This window comes from Perca flavescens, chromosome 17 (genome assembly GCF_004354835.1).
Source record: "Perca flavescens isolate YP-PL-M2 chromosome 17, PFLA_1.0, whole genome shotgun sequence".
Lineage (NCBI taxonomy): Eukaryota > Metazoa > Chordata > Actinopteri > Perciformes > Percidae > Perca > Perca flavescens.
This window is the reverse complement of record NC_041347.1, coordinates 32,467,403-32,487,821: the sequence shown is the minus strand read 5'-3', so window position 1 is coordinate 32,487,821 and position 20,419 is coordinate 32,467,403. Positions and strand designations below refer to the sequence as shown.

The 20,419-nt window shown below is 37.3% G+C and overlaps 1 non-coding gene across 1 annotated transcript; it reads right to left on the bottom strand.

Annotated features, from left to right (window-relative positions):
* Positions 1–13,887: 13,887 nt before the first annotated feature.
* Positions 13,888–13,959, bottom strand: trnah-gug (transfer RNA histidin (anticodon GUG)). Its single transcript has one exon. It is a non-coding gene; the product is annotated as a tRNA-His (tRNA).
* Between the last annotated feature and the right edge of the window lie 6,460 nt (positions 13,960–20,419).

The following is a 20,419-nucleotide window of genomic DNA, read 5'->3' as shown; positions in this document are numbered from 1 at the left end:
AAACAGTGGAATTAGTTAGATAAATAAACAGCCTTTATCCATCACTTTTGGCTTCCTATTTCAACTGTTTATCCATGAGTTGATTTATCTAAAATTGATGGTTGAAACCATTAAAATAGTTAGCTAAAAAATGGATAAACAGTTGAAATAGTTAGCTAAAAGATGGATGAACAGTTGAAATAGTTAGCTAACAGATTGATAAATAGTTGAAATATTTAGCTAACAGATGGATAAACAGTTGAAATAGTTAGCTAAAAGATGGATGACCAGTTGAAATAGTTAGCTAAAAGTAATGGATAAATAGTTGAAATAGTTAACTTAAAGATGGATAAACAGTTGAAATAGTTAGCTAAAAAATTGATAAACAGTTGAAATAGTTAGCTGAAAGATGGATAAACAGTTGAAATAGTTAGCTAACAGATGGATAAACAGTTGAAATAGTTAGCTAAAAGAAATGGATAAACAGTGGAATTAGTTAGCTAAAAAAATTGATAAACAGTTGAAATAGTTAGGTAAAAGATGGATAAACGGTTGAAATAGTTAGCTAAAAAATGGATAAACAGTTGAAATAGTTAGCTGACAGATGGATAAGCAGTTGAAATAGTTGGCTAAAAGATGGATAAACAGTTGAAATAGTTAGCTAAAAAATTGATAAACAGTTGAAATAGTTAGCTAAAAGATGGATAAACGGTTGAAATAGTTAGCTAAAAAATGGATAAACAGTTGAAATAGTTAGCTGACAGATGGATAAACAGTTGAAATAGTTAGCTAAAAGATGGATGAACAGTTGAAATAGTTAGCTGACAGATGGATGAACAGTTGAAATAGTTAGCTGAAAGATGGATAAACAGTTGAAATAGTTAGCTGACAGATGGATAAACAGTTGAAATAGTTAGCTGACAGATGGATAAACAGTTGAAATAGTTAGCTAAAAGATGGATGTGGTTGAAACGTCTTCCACTTTAATACAAATACAAAATGTACCAAACAAACCTAAACATTGACAGTTCAGTTGCATAGGAACAACATTGACAGTTCAGTTGCATAGGAACACTGTAATTATATCTACTTTTAATTAGTGTCCATAATTTCCACTTCAAAATAAATTCAACACGTTTATAAAATGACGGGTGATCAAAAGGTCAAAAGGTCACATGGCTGCTTTTCCATCAAACTGATCCAGCTGGAAGGTCAGTAAAAGAAAGCAGTAGATTTGTGTTTCCATGCGGGTTAGAAACATACTTTAGACTAGATTAAAAATGACTCATGTGAGCATGACTCAGTTGTTTTGGCATCCGTGTTTTGGCATTTTGTTCTAAAGATGTAGGCAGTTAATTTTGACATCTTTCTACTGGGAAACACCCACCCACACACATGCTCACACATAGAGAGAGATGGCAGCCCACACTATGGAAATTCAAACTGAAAAAGACATTTGTTTGGCAGAATTTGTTGGCCTATTAAAGGATTTATTTGTGTTTATTACTGCAATCAAAGCAGAGAGAAACAGGAAGCAGTGGGAGCAGCTGTCAAATGAATGTAATGTTGGAAAAAGTACAATATTTACCTCCGAAATGTAGTTGAGTAGAAGTATAAAGAAAATGGAAATACTCAAGTAAAGTACAAGTGTTATATTTAATAGTTGGCAGTTAATTTAAAAGTGGACAACTAATCAATTAATATGTAGATAGATAGATAGATGAATAGATAGATGAATAGATAGACAGAGAGATGGATGGATGGATGGATGGATGGGTGGTTAGATAGATGGATGGATGGAGAGATAGATAGATGGATGGATAGATTGAGAAATAGATAGATAGATAGATAGATAGATAGATGGATGGAGAGGTAGATAGATGGATGAGAGATAGATAGATAGATAGATAGATGGATGGATGGATAGATAGATGAATAGATAGATAGATGAATATATAGATGGATAGATAGGTAGATGGATGGATGGATGGATGGATAGATAGATAGATAGATAGATAGATAGATATGAATCACTAAATTCACATTTACTCAACATGTTGTAGTGTGAACCGAGCAGGATTTGGATCCAGATTGTGGTACAGATCCCCAGTTTTTTAATACCCACAACAATAAAAGAATGTAACTTAATAAATTAACTTTTAGTGATAAAACAACACAAAAGAGGTCACCGGCTCCCACGCAGCTCATCTCCTCACTTCCCTTCAGCTCCACAATCTTCAGCCTGCATCTCATGAAGAAATGACACCCACCTACTCACAATGTGACACAGAGGCGTCCTGTGTGTGTGTGTGTGTGTGTGTGTGCAGTCTGCGCGTGACGTCACAGTTCTCCTTAAGTTACGTGTTGTTTTCATTAGTAGGAAGCGAAGGCCGGCTGAAAATAGCCGCAGTGATTCAGATCTCGGTCGGTTTTAGACCTGATGTTGAGCCAAACTGTGAAAGCCCTGCGTAGGTCGCCCTCCAAATCAAATAAAGAGGAAGAATTATTATTCTGCAACAAGCTGACAGGTCACACACACACACACACACTTGTATATGTACAACACAACAGCAAACAGCAGAAGCTGTGTATGTTGCTGTGTGTAGACTACAGACTCTTTTGAGGTCACATTAAAGGAACAGTTCAGATGTTTTGAAGCATAGGTGTAGATTTCAGGGGGGATGCAGTGGAAAATTGAAAGACAAACCACTCCCCAAAAGAGGTAAAAGTAACTGTCACAAACTTTGGAAAAAGTCCTGAATGGGTTATTGGGGGGGTTGTAACCTCCTGTAAATTACGCCTGTGCGGGACACAAACACCCATTTCCTGAATGAAAGTTTTGTGTTTTCCCCTTAATTTCACCGGGGTCCAAAGTCCACTCCCCGGCTTGAAAGCGTGGTGTAAAAATAACAGTTTAAGGGGGTCATGCTAACAAGAGGTGATCGCTTCGTAGCAACAAAATGGCGCCATCGGAGGTTCGAGTTCTGAAGCGAAGCTCACCCCCTTGGGATACCCAGGGCTCGGTTTACACCTATCTTCATTTCTAGCCACTGGGGGACCATAGGCAGGATGGGGGAACTCATATTAATGTTAAAAAACCTCATAAAGTGACATTGTCATGCCATGGGACCTTTAAAGAAATGCAAACAACCCTGAGTGTTTTATTCTCCTATCCCAGAATGCATCAGTGGTGTAGCCAGACACTTCGACACTAGAGATGGCAATGCGAGACTACAGTTGACTCAATATTAATATGTGTATATATTCTTTTAATCAATTCATAGTTTCTATTAAATTAGTTGAGCTACTCTGCGATCTTTCCACGTTTGGTACCCCTGTTCTTCTTCATGCAGCCGTTTGGTTGTAGTTTGGTTCCCCCGATAACCACGGCGCTGTGCAGATCTGTGCCACTAGAAGCCTAATAAGGCTTATCTGAGGTTTGCGTGCCGTTGTCCCTCAGACACTTCAACTTGAGTGGATCCAAATGTGTTTTATGACAGAGGCTCTGGTCCGCAGGGTATAGACAGGAAACTGGATCTGGAGGCCACAGAGTCCCACAGGGAAGCTTCACATGCACATCGCATAAAACCCTGGAGGTACTCCGCAAGTGAATGTTTACCCCAGAAATAAATTCAATCACTATTACGCCAGCATGAGTGGCTTTGTCGTATAAACTCGGGCATTAGGTCCTGCAACAAATATTGTAAACAGCACATTAGAAGTCCAGAAATAACTGGTTTACTTCTGTGTATGTCGTTGTAAAATCAGTCATCTGCACACACTTTCTCTCCCAACAACAACAACAACTAGGCTTCGTGTCAGATTGTCGTGTCTCTGCTTGCAGAAATCTGTTATCTGCGGCCCACATGGCCTCGGATGGCGGCCGGCCGGCACATTTGACAATGTGTAGATGCTCTCGCTGATTGCGGCTGTGTGATGGCTTCACAAAAAACTGTTTTTTTTAGCTCTGCAGAGATCGTCCGACGTCAAGGCGCGAGGGGCGAGAGCGCCGCGTGACGTCAAAGCGTTGTGTTACCGTGTTTACTCTCTCTATGAAAGATCAACACCAGCCTGCAGGATTTATTGACACACCGTAATGCAGTCAGAGACCGTAACATAACACGGCATTTAACATTCTGCCGTGCGCTCCAGTTCTTCTCCCAGCTACACACAGAGGGGGTTTGCTGAACTGGGTCCAAAAAAAAAACAAAAACAAGACAAATAAAAACACAATACATGTGAAGCTTTACATTTAAAAATTGAGAAAAATAACCATTTTTTGTGGACAAGTCGACGCCTGGCTTGAAAGCAAAAAATTCATCAGATTTTTAGGATTATCTGGTTTCAAACCTGCAAACTTCTACTTGTAATTGCTTTACGTAGCGGTACTTTCTATCGCATCCTTATTATCCTAAGACTGTAAAACCTTTTCACCAGGCATTACAGTTTTTCTTGATTGCTTTGACGCAGAAGTCAACTCAAACTCCACATTTTTCAAAACAGTTAACACACAGGCCGAAACAGTGGCACTCATGCTCAAAATGACACATTTTGTTTGCAGAAGGCTCTAACCGTGCCAAAACATTTAAAATATGCGACAAAAGCAAATTTTGCCATCAAACAACACAACTTGCAAACAAGTGTCCATTACACAGTGGACAGCAAAATACTAAATACAGCACTTAGTGAGAATCAGTGCACCACTGCTTGTCATGTTTTGCTAGCTTGCATGTGTGTGTCCTTTTGTTCTGTATGGACAGTTTTTAACTTTACATAACTTAAACTTTTCTTCAAGTCTTTTACTAGTGTAAGTAATGATTATTCTATTTTTGATATATTGGGTTGCCCGTTGTACTTGAATAGATATAGAAATTTCACTGACGCTATCTTGCACTATGATACCATTGCACCTTCCTGCATTTTTTTCCACACCGCTCCTTTAAACATGCTACAACCAAACTTTACTGTAACTTTCTTTGTATTTATGTAGTATGTGTGCTTGGATGTCATATATCATCATATATCATTTGTCTGTGTGGATGTATGTTGTGTATGTCAGGCTCTTCTGGCTTGGCGATGGGACCACATGGTCTAACCCTGCAGACAGATCTATGGGGCCACATGGGCTAACCCTGCAGACTGATATATGGGGCCACATGGGCTAACCCTGCAGACTGATATATGGGGCCACATGGGCTAACCCTGCAGACTGATCTATGGGGCCACATATCCGCCCTCCTACGTACTAAAATGAAATGTACCAGAGTCTGGTAAGACCAGGCTAGCCTGCTCCTATATCACCAGCTGTCTGGAGCTCTCGGCAGCTCTGTTGTGACGTTTTGGGTCGTTTGTAGTTAGTTTCGGGCCGTTTTGGGTCTACTTGCAGTCATTTTGTGTCTCTTCACAGTCGTTTCGAGTCGTTTGTAGTCGGTGTGTGTATGTTTTTTGGCCGTTTTGTGTCTATTTGGTATCATTCAGCGTCTCTTTGTGGTCATTTTGCATCACTGTAGTCATTTGTGTCAGTTGTAGTCTTTTTGTAATTGTTTTATGTGTTTTTTTGTCAGGATCCCATTTGGTCGTTTCAAATAACATAAAGTAGCCTATGTTCAGGCCTCTCTTTGACACGTGTCAAAAAAAGGAGCCAGAAAGGGGCAAATATGCTGTAAAAAGTGACAAAAAAGATGAAAAAAGGGGCAAAAAAACATCTAGAAGAAGCGGCAAGATGTCGGATAAAAAAAACTTTTTAAAAAAAGAAACAAAAACATTTTATATGCCAATAAAAATGGGAGTTGCTGGTCTTAAAATACTAACTAACTAACTTACTGACCGAGGCAGCGGTAGAACAACAACTCCCGTGGTCTGCGAGCTAAAATGGCTGTTTATGTCGTAAAGGGCTGTCTGACAGCAAGTTAAGGCGCTGGAAATATCCTAAATATAGCGTCAACTTAAACTGATACCGATTTTTTTAGGAGTCTATAACTTTTTTAGTGAAGTTAAGACGGAAATAAAAACGGAGGAGCTTGAGTATTCCCACTTATATTGAACATATTTATGTTTTCCCTCGAGCTTTGGACAGTTTGGACAAAGAGAAACAGTCACCGACGCCTGAGAGAAAAAATAACTGTGTTGTCATGGTAATCACTTCCTTATGTTCTCACACAGCATCCGCACGCACACACACACACACATATACACACACACACACACACACACTAACACACACACACACACACACTAACAGACACACTAACGCACGCATACTAATACACACACTAACAAAGACACACACATACTAACACACATACACACACACACACACGCTAACACTGACACTCATCCACATATATGCACACACTTACACTAACACACACACACACACACACACACACTAACAGACACACTAACGCACACATACTAATACACACACTAACAAAGACACACACATACTAACACACATTCTAACACACATACTAACACACACATACACACACACACACACGCTAACACTGACACTCATCCACCCATATGCACACACACACACACACACACACACACACACACACACACACATACACATATGCAAACACACACACACACATATACACACACAGACAAGTTAAGTTAATTTTCTCCTGATGTGTCCGTCTGAAAATGCCATTTTAGTGTCAGAAGGTTCTGGAGATATGTTATATATCTATGGAGATATGTTATATACCTATGGAGATATGTTATATATCTATGGAGATATGTTATATATCTATGGAGATATGTTATATACCTATGGAGATATGTTATATACCTATGGAGATATGTTATATATCTATGGAGATATGTTATATATCTATGGAGATATGTTATATACCTATGGAGATATGTTATATATCTATGGAGATATGTTATATACCTATGGAGATATGTTATATATCTATGGAGATATGTTATATACCTATGGAGATATGTTATATATCTATGGAGATATGTTATATATCTATGGAGATATGTTATATACCTATGGAGATATGTTATATATCTATGGAGATATGTTATATATCCATGGAGATATGTTATATATCTATGGAGATATGTTATATCCATGGAGATATGGAGATATGTTATATATCCATGGAGGTTATATATCTATGGAGATATGTTATATATCTATGGAGATATGTTATATATCTATGGAGATATGTTATATATATGGAGATATGTTATATATCTATGGAGATATGTTATATATATGGAGATATGTTATATATCTATGGAGATATGTTATATACCTATGGAGATATGTTATATATCTATGGAGATATGTTATATATCTATGGAGATATGTTATATACCTATGGAGATATGTTATATACCTATGGAGATATGTTATATATCTATGGAGATATGTTATATATCTATGGAGATATGTTATATACCTATGGAGATATGTTATATATATGGAGATATGTTATATACCTATGGAGATATGTTATATATCTATGGAGATATGTTATATACCTATGGAGATATGTTATATATCTATGGAGATATGTTATATATCTATGGAGATATGTTATATACCTATGGAGATATGTTATATATCTATGGAGATATGTTATATATCCATGGAGATATGTTATATATCTATGGAGATATGTTATGTATCCATGGAGATATGTTATATATCCATAGAGATATGTTATATATCCATGGAGATATGTTATATATCTATGGAGATATGTTATATATCTATGGAGATATGTTATATATCTATGGAGATATGTTATATATATGGAGATATGTTATATATCTATGGAGATATGTTATATATATGGAGATATGTTATATATCTATGGAGATATGTTATATACCTATGGAGATATGTTATATATCTATGGAGATATGTTATATATCCATGGAGATATGTTATATATCCATAGAGATATGTTATATATCCATGGAGATATGTTATATATCCATGGAGATATGTTATATATCTATGGAGATATGTTATATATCTATGGAGATATGTTATATATCCATAGAGATATGTTATATATCCATGGAGATATGTTACATATCCATGGAGATATGTTATATATCCATGGAGATATGTTATATATCTATGGAGATATGTTATATATCTATGGAGATATGTTATATATCCATAGAGATATGTTATATATCCATGGAGATATGTTACATATCTATGGAGATATGTTATATATCCATGGAGATATGTTATATATCCATGGAGATATGTTATATATCCATGGAGATATGTTACAGTATATATCTATGGAGATATGTTATATATCCATGGAGATATGTTATATATCTATGGAGATATGTTATATATCCATGGAGATATGTTATATATCTATGGAGATATGTTATATATCTATGGAGATATGTTATATATCTATGGAGATATGTTATATACCTATGGAGATATGTTATATATCTATGGAGATATGTTATATACCTATGGAGATATGTTATATATCTATGGAGATATGTTATATATCTATGGAGATATGTTATATACCTATGGAGATATGTTATATACCTATGGAGATATGTTATATATCTATGGAGATATGTTATATACCTATGGAGATATGTGGCTTGTGAAAAATGGCTCCAATATTTACTTTTGGTGACTACGGGCCGAAAGAATCGCTCATAATCTGTGTTCACGTTCACTTCTCCAGCTGGAATCAAAAAACTCAGGACTCAGGATGTGCTTTGGAGAGGATTCACAACAAATGGTCAAAAATACAGTTAAAGTTAAAGTATTCGGATTAGAAAAAGAGATGTTCATAAAGGGCATTCTGGGAAATGTTGGAACTCAATTACAGAAGAAAAAGAAATCGATGCAACCCACTCAGTGAACAGAGCAATGTCCTTTCCTTCCTGTAGCGAGAGAGGGCCATCTAGTGGCCATGTGTGAGTACTGCAAGCAATTAAATCATCTCCACAGTTTTTTTCCAACTGCTTACACACATAAAAATCTTTTCATGTCACACGATTTTTGAAACCTCTCACTCAAAGTGCAAAACTACACACCAAATCTCCAAAACCAGAAGCTATTTCTCAACCTTTCACTCAGTTTTCAATTACATAAAACACTTTTTTTCAAAACATTATACACACTTCTCTACCCAAGACACAAAAATCTAACAAGAAGTGACTTCCTTTCCTTTTCTAAACACAACCAATCAAAATGGTTCATTTATTTACCAGGGCACACACACACACACACACACACACACACACACACACACACACACACACACACCTCACATCTGCAAACACATTATGTCATAACTGAACACTAACCAATCACTGCTTTAGTATAGGCCTATACAGAGGTCAAAGGTCAGATTACCTGTTTTGAACAATGGATGCCAATACAGTTTTTTCCAATTGCTAACACACTAAAATGACATCATGCAGAGCACAATTATTTAAACTGACACACAGAGAGCAAACCCTCTTCTCAAGTCTCCAAAGGTCTAAACCCATTTTCTGCTTTACACACATTTTGCAATTCAAAATGTCTCTTTTTAAATGCGCTGAACACAGTTCTCTGCATGAGACACAACATTTGTTTGCCATTTCAAAACACTGGCATTCAAAATGACACTACGTGAGCTGATTGGCCAATATATGTGCCAAACACCTCAATGGTTCATTGTTACCACTTCAATTAGGAAAGTAAGCACTATGAAAAGACCACATTTTACACATTTATGTTTTTGCAAATGTTTTCTGCAATTTTCTTTTTCAGTTTAAAAAATATAAAATAAAAATAAATATATCTTCTGTGCATACTGTATGTTGCACTGACTTAAAAACAATCTGTGTGTGTATCTGCAAATATTTCTGTGCATGTGAAAAATGAAAAACTATTTTTCGTATTATGGCAAAGAGTACTAAAGATGAGAGTGCTTTTCATTATGCCCAACAGTGTATAGTTGGTTAGACAAAAATCTGGTAATATGAATGAAGTGTGTACCGTTTGGTGCAAAAGTTTGATTTTGATAATGCTATATGTAGTTTTGGTTGCAGTGTTTAATTTTGCAGGATATATATATATGAGGTATTTTGCAGTTTGGGTGTGTGGTTTTGTGAATTGTGTAAAATATTCTGATAAAACCAGCCTAGTTTGCAAAATTGTGTTTTAGCAATTGGAAAAAAAAACTGTAACCATTGAGGTGTTTGGCCAGGTGCCATATATATTGGCCAATTAGTAGTGATGGGCACGCACACACACACACACACACACACACACACACACACAGTGCACATGTATACTGAGAATGGGATATCATTCTTTTGACAAATAAAGATTGATGACTGTGTGTTGTGTTATTGGGTATTGGGGAGAGAGTGCTCGGGAAACCGAGGATGTGCTGGGAAAATATGGCACAAGTTGGGTGTGCTTGTGTAACTATGGCCAGGGGGTATGTGGGATAGGGAACACTCAAAGATTTTTATTAAGGAACATTATTTTTTTCACACTTTTTGGACTAAGTCTGTTTCTTTTTTTGCTCACAAACTCTCTACATTTAGAGAAAATTCGTTCAGAGGGAACGGATGACACCGGCTGACGCTTTAATCCAAAGCGACCATGCATACATTACATTTATTACATACCTTCATACATTACATACATTATATACCTTCATACATTATATACCTTCATACATTACATACCTTCATACATTACATACATTATATACCTTCATACATTATATACCTTCATACATTACATACATTACATACCTTCATACATTATATACCTTCATACATTACATACATTATATACCTTCATACATTACATACCTTCATACATTATATACCTTCATACATTACATACATTATATACCTTCATACATTACATACATTATATACCTTCATACATTATATACCTTCATACATTACATACCTTCATACATTACATACCTTCATACATTATATACCTTCATACATTACATACATTATATACCTTCATACATTACATACCTTCATACATTACATACCTTCATACATTATATACCTTCATACATTACATACATTATATACCTTCATACATTACATACATTCATACATTACATACATTATATACCTTCATACATTATATACCTTCATACATTACATACATTATATACCTTCATACATTATATACCTTCATACATTACATACCTTCATACATTATATACCTTCATACATTATATACCTTCATACATTACATACCTTCATACATTATATACCTTCATACATTACATACCTTCATACATTATATACCTTCATACATTACATACATTATATACCTTCATACATTACATACCTTCATACATTATATACCTTCATACATTATATACCTTCATACATTACATACCTTCATACATTATATACCTTCATACATTACATACATTATATACCTTCATACATTATATACCTTCATACATTACATACCTTCATACATTATATACATTATATACCTTCATACATTACATACCTTCATACATTACATACATTATATACCTTCATACATTATATACCTTCATACATTATATACCTTCATACATTACATACATTATATACCTTCATACATTATATACCTTCATACATTACATACCTTCATACATTATATACCTTCATACATTATATACCTTCATACATTATATACCTTCATACATTACATACATTATATACCTTCATACATTATATACCTTCATACATTATATACCTTCATACATTACATACCTTCATACATTACATACATTATATACCTTCATACATTATATACCTTCATACATTATATACCTTCATACATTACATACATTATATACCTTCATACATTACATACCTTCATACATTATATACCTTCATACATTATATACCTTCATACATTATATACCTTCATACATTATATACCTTCATACATTATATACCTTCATACATTACATACCTTCATACATTACATACCTTCATACATTACATACCTTCATACATTATATACCTTCATACATTATATACCTTCATACATTATATACCTTCATACATTACATACCTTCATACATTACATACCTTCATACATTACATACATTATATACCTTCATACATTATATACCTTCATACATTATATACCTTCATAAATTATATACCTTCATACATTATATACCTTCATACATTATATACCTTCATACATTATATACCTTCATACATTATATACCTTCATACATTACATACCTTCATACATTACATACCTTCATACATTATATACCTTCATACATTATATACCTTCATACATTATATACCTTCATACATTATATACCTTCATACATTACATACCTTCATACATTATATACCTTCATACATTACATACATTATATACCTTCATACATTACATACCTTCATACATTACATACCTTCATACATTATATACCTTCATACATTATATACCTTCATACATTATATACCTTCATACATTACATACCTTCATACATTACATACCTTCATACATTACATACATTATATACCTTCATACATTACATACCTTCATACATTATATACCTTCATACATTACATACCTTCATACATTACATACCTTCATACATTATATACCTTCATACATTATATACCTTCATACATTACATACCTTCATACATTATATACCTTCATACATTACATACCTTCATACATTATATACCTTCATACATTATATACCTTCATACATTACATACCTTCATACATTATATACCTTCATACATTATATACCTTCATACATTACATACCTTCATACATTATATACCTTCATACATTACATACCTTCATACATTACATACCTTCATACATTACATACCTTCATACATTACATACCTTCATACATTATATACCTTCATACATTATATACCTTCATACATTACATACCTTCATACATTACATACATTACATACCTTCATACATTATATACCTTCATACATTACATACCTTATCAGGAGCGATCAGAATAGAGTTTTCCCACGTCAGAACGACCCCTCTCCCTAGATGCTTCCATAGTAGGCTAATGAAGATAAATCGATACAAACAAACTAATGCTTGTCACAGTAGAGGCTACTACGAACCAAACGCAGTGTTTTGCATTAAAGTTATTACGCTTTGAGCTCGCTCGAAACGAGGCGGTGCCAGTTGCAGTGCAGCACCTGCACAACGAGGCACTTACAATACCAAGTGCCCGTGATCGTATAGTGGTTAGTACTTTTCTGATGTTCATTTAAATTACTACAACTTCAGCTTCTTTTTACATAGATAGAAACTGGACAGCTCAGGCTAAAAGTCCTGCAACAGAACCGAGCTGCTCCCTATCCTCTCTGAATGTAGGGCTAGTGGCGCCATGGATAACGCGTCTGACTACGGATCCGAAGATTCTAGGTTCGACTCCTGGCTAACTCGTACTGCTCCTTAGCTGTTAAATCACTTGTTCCTCATTTCCAACTTTGATCCTGTACAAACGGTCTGTCAATATATGTACATTTATAAAGAGCCAAATGATGAGTAAATATTCTTTCTTTGGAAATGAGGAACAAGTGATTTAATAGCTAAAGAGCAGTCAGGAGTTGAACCGAGAATCTTCTGATCTATAGTCAGATGCTTTATCCATCGCGCCACTAGCCCTACATTCAGAGAGGATAGGGAGCAGCTCGGCTCTCACACCATTGTATGTAAACAGTGGTGAGTTTTGACGGCAAGAGTATAGAAGGCCAGTCAAATTTTAGTTGTAGTCGAAAATACGGGACCTCTTGCAGGACTTTTAGCCTGAGTTGTCCAGTTTCTATCTACAGTATGTAAAATGAAGCAGAAGTTGTAGTAATTTAAAGGAACAACAGAAAAGTAGCTTTACACAGCTGCCGTGACCCGGATTCGAACCGGGGTTGCTGCGGCCACAACACAGAGTACTAACCACTATACGATCACGGCCACATGGTATTGTGAGCGCCTCGTTTTTGTGATAGCATAGTTGGAACTCTGAATCACTAATATACTGCTATATTCTCTGTTTCCCTAATTGATGAGTAACAAATGACAATTCCTCGGATGGTTAATCTAGCATTGCTGGTTCTAGAACAACAACAGAGAAAGCTTGATGATAGCTGTGCTTGACTGAAATTGAAGGATTTAGAGCTGTTTAAGCTCATGTTGAAAGAATATTTACTCATCATTTGGCTCTTTATAAATGTACATTTATTGATAGACCGTTTGTACAGGATCAAAGTTGTAAATGAGGAACAAGTGATTTAACAGCTAAAGAGCACTACGAGTTAGCCAGGAGTTGAACCTAGAATCTTCTAATTTGTAGTCAGACGCATTATCCATTGCGCCACTAGCCCTACGTTCAGAGAGGATAGGGAGCAGCTCGATTCTCACACCATTGTATGCAAAGTAGAAACTGGACAGCTCAGTCTAGAGGCCCCATATTTTCAACTACAACTAAAATTTGACTGGCCTTCTATACTCTTGCCAACAAAGATCACCACTGTTTGATTACAATGGTGTGAGAACCGAGCTGCTCCCTATGCTCTCTGAATGTAGGGCTAGTGGTGCAATGGATAAAGCATCTTACTACGGATCAGAAGGTTACACAAAAAGCTCACAATACCAAGTGGCCGTGATCGTATAGTGGTTAGTACTGTGTTGTGGCCGCAGCAACCCCGGTTCGAATCCGGGTCACGGCAGCTGTGTAAAGCTACTTTTCTGTTTATTCCTTTAAATCACTACACCTTCTTCTTCATTTTACATACATGAATAGAACCACAGAACCAACGCCAGTTTGTTTCCATCCAGAGGAGTAGAGGAACTCTGTGCTGTGTTTTCAAGGTGTTCTGCAGGGAAATATGATCCGTCCTGAGCACGATGTATTCTATTTTGAAAATTAACCGCATGTTTTTGTAAAAAATAGAAGCTCTGCGTGTCAGATCCAGAGGGCTGTGGACCACCGGAGCTGGGACGCAGCCGTTCTGCAGTCAGTGGAAACATACACATCGACTTTAATGGAAACCTATTGTTCCGCAGTTGGTGGAAATTGGGGGTAAAGCATCGAAAAAAACGCCACAAACTGATATGACTGATACCGGACCAAAATCTGCGAGGGGCCAGGTTTGGCCCCCGGGCCGTGAGTTTGACGCTTGTGCATTATAGGCGTTGCAATCCCTAAAGTTTAAAAAGCTCATATCCACGACAAAGTTTCATCCAGAGTTCAGCGGTAACTTTTGCAATAAAATCACTTTAAATGAAGACAAAATACAGTAATAAACTTGGTGTCATGTTTGTTCTTTAATCTTGGATGATTATCACACAGACCGACAACTTTCAACATAAAAAGTATTCCAGATTTTCACAGTATTGCAATTTGCACAGTGTTATACAGACAAACAAACAGAGTTGTTTTTTTGTTTTTTTTACAGTGAAGGCACAAAACTAGAGATTACTTTCTGCAAAACGAAATCCCTAAAGACAAACGTGATGAAATGAATTCAAGGATATCAAACTTGGCGGCGGAAAGAAAGAGTTTTTACACAACATAAATCTAATCTTTATTCTCTACCGACTCACGGCAAGAAAATGTAGTAGTGTTATAATAAAAACTAACAATAACTGCAGTTATAATAATACTTGTTCGGTTATGTTTTCACCCACTTCTTAGACTTCTCTCTCTCTCTCTCTCTCTCTCTGTGTTTTTCAGAGCACATTTCCCCCTTTAGAATATTTCAACACAGAAGTAATACAATTTATTTTCCAGACTTTTTTCAAACCTGTGCATGAACCTTGCTGATTGTCCAATCTACACTATGAAATAGGGATGTAACGATGCATCGGGACTCTGTTCAAACTGGGTATAAATGTGTAAAGTTTACGGATGCACCGAATCCAGGATTCAGATTCGGCTGAATATTGGGCTTTTGTTGGGTTTCTGCCGAACCTTAGAATTTTTTCCCCACCAAAACGAACCCTACACTTGCACTCCGCGCGCTACGCTGGTCACCGTAGTGACGGCGCCGTTGATTACGGGAAGGTGTTTACGTAGGTGGAGCATTCAATGCAGTAGGCTGTGAGAGAGTGGAAATGGAACTGGTGAGCAGAAAAAGTTGTTGTTTGGCAGAACTTTCAGTCAAAAGAAGGCCATTCAAGTCCAGCTACATGTTCAATCTGTTCAATGCTGATTGGTCTGGTGGTGGCGAGGACCCTAAACTATACACAACATGGCCGCTGCTACAACATCTGGTACGAAACATCCGAAAGAATACGAGTTGTGCAGGAAGGAATCTCCAGACAGCAGCCAGAATGCAGCAACTTCAGGTACGGCAAAGGAAGGAGAGTCACAGCTAAAAACTGGGAGTAGGATTCGGTATTCAGTTTCGGATTCGGCAGAATCTTAACCAGTGGATTCGGTATTTGGCCTAACCCCAAAAATCTGGATTCGGTGCATCCTTAGTAAAGATTACAACCGGTTTAGATTATAAAAAAAAAATCGTGATGCAGTTTTTAAACGTCTTAGGGCGTAATCTTTTTAGTTTAATTGTCTGCATGATGTTTTGGGCAGTTTATAGAAATAAAGGAATATTTTTTCAGTCATTTGTTCTGCTCACTCGGTTACAGAAATCCTGAGAAAGTGGTATCGGGAAGTTACAATCATGAATCGTATCGAATCGTGAGTTGAGTGTATCGTTACATCCCTGCATATGAAATCAAACCGTTCCAAGCTAAGTGCTCCTCGTTGGTTTAGTGCAACTTTCCTTCAAACACGGAACCTTTAAAATAGACCTCGCTCTGCTATAAAAGTACACATAAGTAGTAAAAGATAACAGTATAAGTACTTTGTCTTTTTTGCTACATATGAAGCATGCTTTCACAGTAACACAATAGCTACATATGTAGTAGTAGTAGTAGTGCTGCCTCATGCATCTTCCACCACCTTTCCAAATGACTGAGCGCGATGAAAAGGATGCAAATGCGAAAAACCTGAAGTGCTGCGCGCGCGCACACACACACACACACACACACACACACACACACACACACACACACACACACACACACACACACACACACACACACACACACACACACACACACACACACACACACACACACACACACACACACACCCCTTTCAAGAGTGATGCTGCTGTTTGCATAAAAACCCCACAACTCCAGTTTCTGAGGTTTCTGCTGCACGACTAAAACTACTTCTGAAGGTCCACATTTTCCACCAAAACAAGTTCCTTCCCGAGGCTATTTAGCAGAGGCACCGTGGCTCCGTCCGGAGCTTAGCCCCGCCCCTAAGACGATTGTGATTGGTTTAAAGAAATGCCAATAAACCAGAGCACGTTGTCCTCCCATCCCTACGGTCGGCTTTCTCCAAGATGAAATTTTGTACCATTTCATGAAATTTTAAGTAGTTTTTGCAGCTCCACCCGCTCGTCAAACATCGTCACATTCGGTTTCAAAAAACCAAGATGGCGACGGCCAAATTGCCAAACTCGAGGCTTCAAAACAACAGTGCACAAACCAATGGGTGACGTCTCTGCTACCATGTCCATTATTCTCACAGTCTACGGTTCATACTTATACGTTTATTGGTTCTTAGTTCTGCCTAAAAGCAAAGAGAAACAGGGTTTTTAATCGACAGCAGCAGCAACACTTGGGGTTTAGATCATCAGAGCCTGAACTCCCAAAGTGCTAAAGGACTCACATCACACAACGGGTCTCTGGAATACTTGTTGGGCAATTTGTCCAAATGTTTCTGATTCAGGTTTTTAAAAAGGAACACGCCGACTTATTGGGACTTTATCTTTTTCAGCGTATACTCCAGAGTTAGATAAACATACATACCCTTCTCTTCGCCGTGCGTGTCGTAACGATGTGACTATACACATCACAAAATGTAAATAGGAACATGTTGGCTTTATTTTGTCACTTATTGGGAGCAGTAGACTAGATGGAGCCGGTTACCTCCAGGATCTGTGCTAAGCTAGGCTAGATGGAGCCGGTTACCTCCAGGATCTGTGCTAAGCTAGGCTAGATGGAGCCGTTTACCTCCAGGATCTGGGCTAAGCTAGGCTAGATGGAGCCGTTTACCTCCAGGATCTGTGCTAAGCTAGACTAGATGGAGCCGTTTACCTCCAGGATCTGTGCTAAGCTAGACTAGATGGAGCCGTTTACCTCCAGGATCTGGGCTAAGCTAGGCTAGATGGAGCCGGTTACCTCCAGGATCTGTGCTAAGCTAGACTAGATGGAGCCGTTTACCTCCAGGATCTGTGCTAAGCTAGACTAGATGGAGCCGTTTACCTCCAGGATCTGGGCTAAGCTAGGCTAGATGGAGCGGTTACCTCCAGGATCTGTGCTAAGCTAGACTAGATGGAGCCGTTTACCTCCAGGATCTGTGCTAAGCTAGGCTAGATGGAGCCGTTTACCTCCAGGATCTGTGCTAAGCTAGGCTAGATGGAGCCGCTTACCTCCTGGATCTGTGCTAAGCTAGGCTAGATGGAGTTAGTCGGCGTGTTCCTTTAAATGTGGTGATAAGAAACGGAGAGTAAACCTGAAAAAACTCACGTTTTCCCTCAGCGTTTTAGGGCCCATGAAGCCATTACAAAAACTGATGGCTGATGCTTTTGAGACCGTAATATTAAAGATATGGTATCAGGTATTACTGAAAGCGTAATATATCAGGCTGGGGGAGAAACATGGTACACCATTTGGCTTAAAAAATTGGCAACTTCCAATTAATTTGGAATAAATCATCATGATTAACACAACAGGTCTTTGAAAAAGGTCCTTGCAAGCTCAAGAGTTAAAACTTTTTATGACCTTATTAATGCCAATTAGGCATTTAAATAAGATAAATTAACTTGAAACAACAAGAAAATAAAAATAGATACATCAGAAGAGAGTCTGCTAGACATAATTTTACAAAGAAATGTTCACAAACAATTTACTAAACATAATTTCAGGAATTTTAATAGCTTTCCGGGACAGGAAACGAAAACGTGATTTGCGTTTGTGACCCAGATAAATGTTCTGCCAAGTTTAAGTACTGTCGGACTACTACTTCCACTTGACGACACGTAATAGCTTTGTTTACAAAATATCTATTAACACGGTCAACGAAACCGAAACCAACGACAGCAAGGATACATTTTTACATTTACATTCTTATCATTGGATGAGCACAAAGAAATAAACAGATGGGTACAGAAGGATGCAGAGAAAGGAATGGTTCTATTAAAACGAGAGTTTAGTTTTAAAATGCTGCAAATGTTTTGTACGCATTCACGGCACTGTTAAGTCACTTTGGATGAAAGCGTTGATACGACGTCATTCATTTGTGATCGGAGAATCTCCACCCGTTTCTGTGTGAATGAGTGCGAGTTTAAGCCCGAACGGCGAGACAAAAGTCAGGACTTAAAACTCGCCATCTCTTAAGCGTGAGCTAAACTTTTAACTCGAGAGTACATTCGTTATATATGTGTGGTGTCCTCCAGACCTGGGCCAAACTCTACCCTGCATGTACACCGATTGAAATATGGAGTTTCCCCAAAGACTTTCAGCTCAGACTCCACCGAAAAGTGACAAAAAAACAACACCTTCCAAACACTGCTGTACTTTGTTCAATTAAAAACTTTATCTGACGTTATTCTATGTTTTTGTTATTGTCAACAAATCCCCCCCACCCCCAAAAAAAAGACCAAAACCAACAATATGTTAGCCTGTCTCTACACAGCTGCTCACTGTAGTTTTTGATAAAACAAACATAAGGAAATAATGTTTGTTGGGGACTATTTTCAGCGGCAGAAAATAAACTACAGTGTGTGTGTTTGTGTGTGTGTGTGTGTGTGTATGTGTAACAACAATGAAGAAAGATGATACATCAGGCTGTGATACACACAATGCATTTTAGCTCCGACCACAGAGGTCAAGTTTTCGGTTTTGGTTTGTCTGTCTGTCAGCAGAGTTACAAAAAAATGCTGGCCAGATTGTAATGAAACTTGGGGGAAGGTGAAAGCATAGGCCGAGGAAGAACAAATTACATTTTGGAGTGTATCCGAATTACGGGGCAGATACACTTTTGTTGCGATTGCAACAACGCAAAATGCCTTGGCGGAAGTCTGGTTAGTTATTTGTTTGGGTCTGCACATGGGTTTTGTTGACAACATAATGGCCAGATTTTCATGAACGTTGGGGGAAGGGTGTAGCATGAGCTGAGGAAGAACCCCATTTAATTTTTAAGCGGGCTCGAATCATGTGGCGAATACAAAGATTGCGATAGAGAGGGTGTTTGTGCTAGCCTAGAAATCTAGACGCACCCTAGCGGCAGCAACTGTAATTTTGCAGCTAGGGTCAGTCTAGCAACTCTCCGTTGGCTTGAGAGCTGGATAAACCA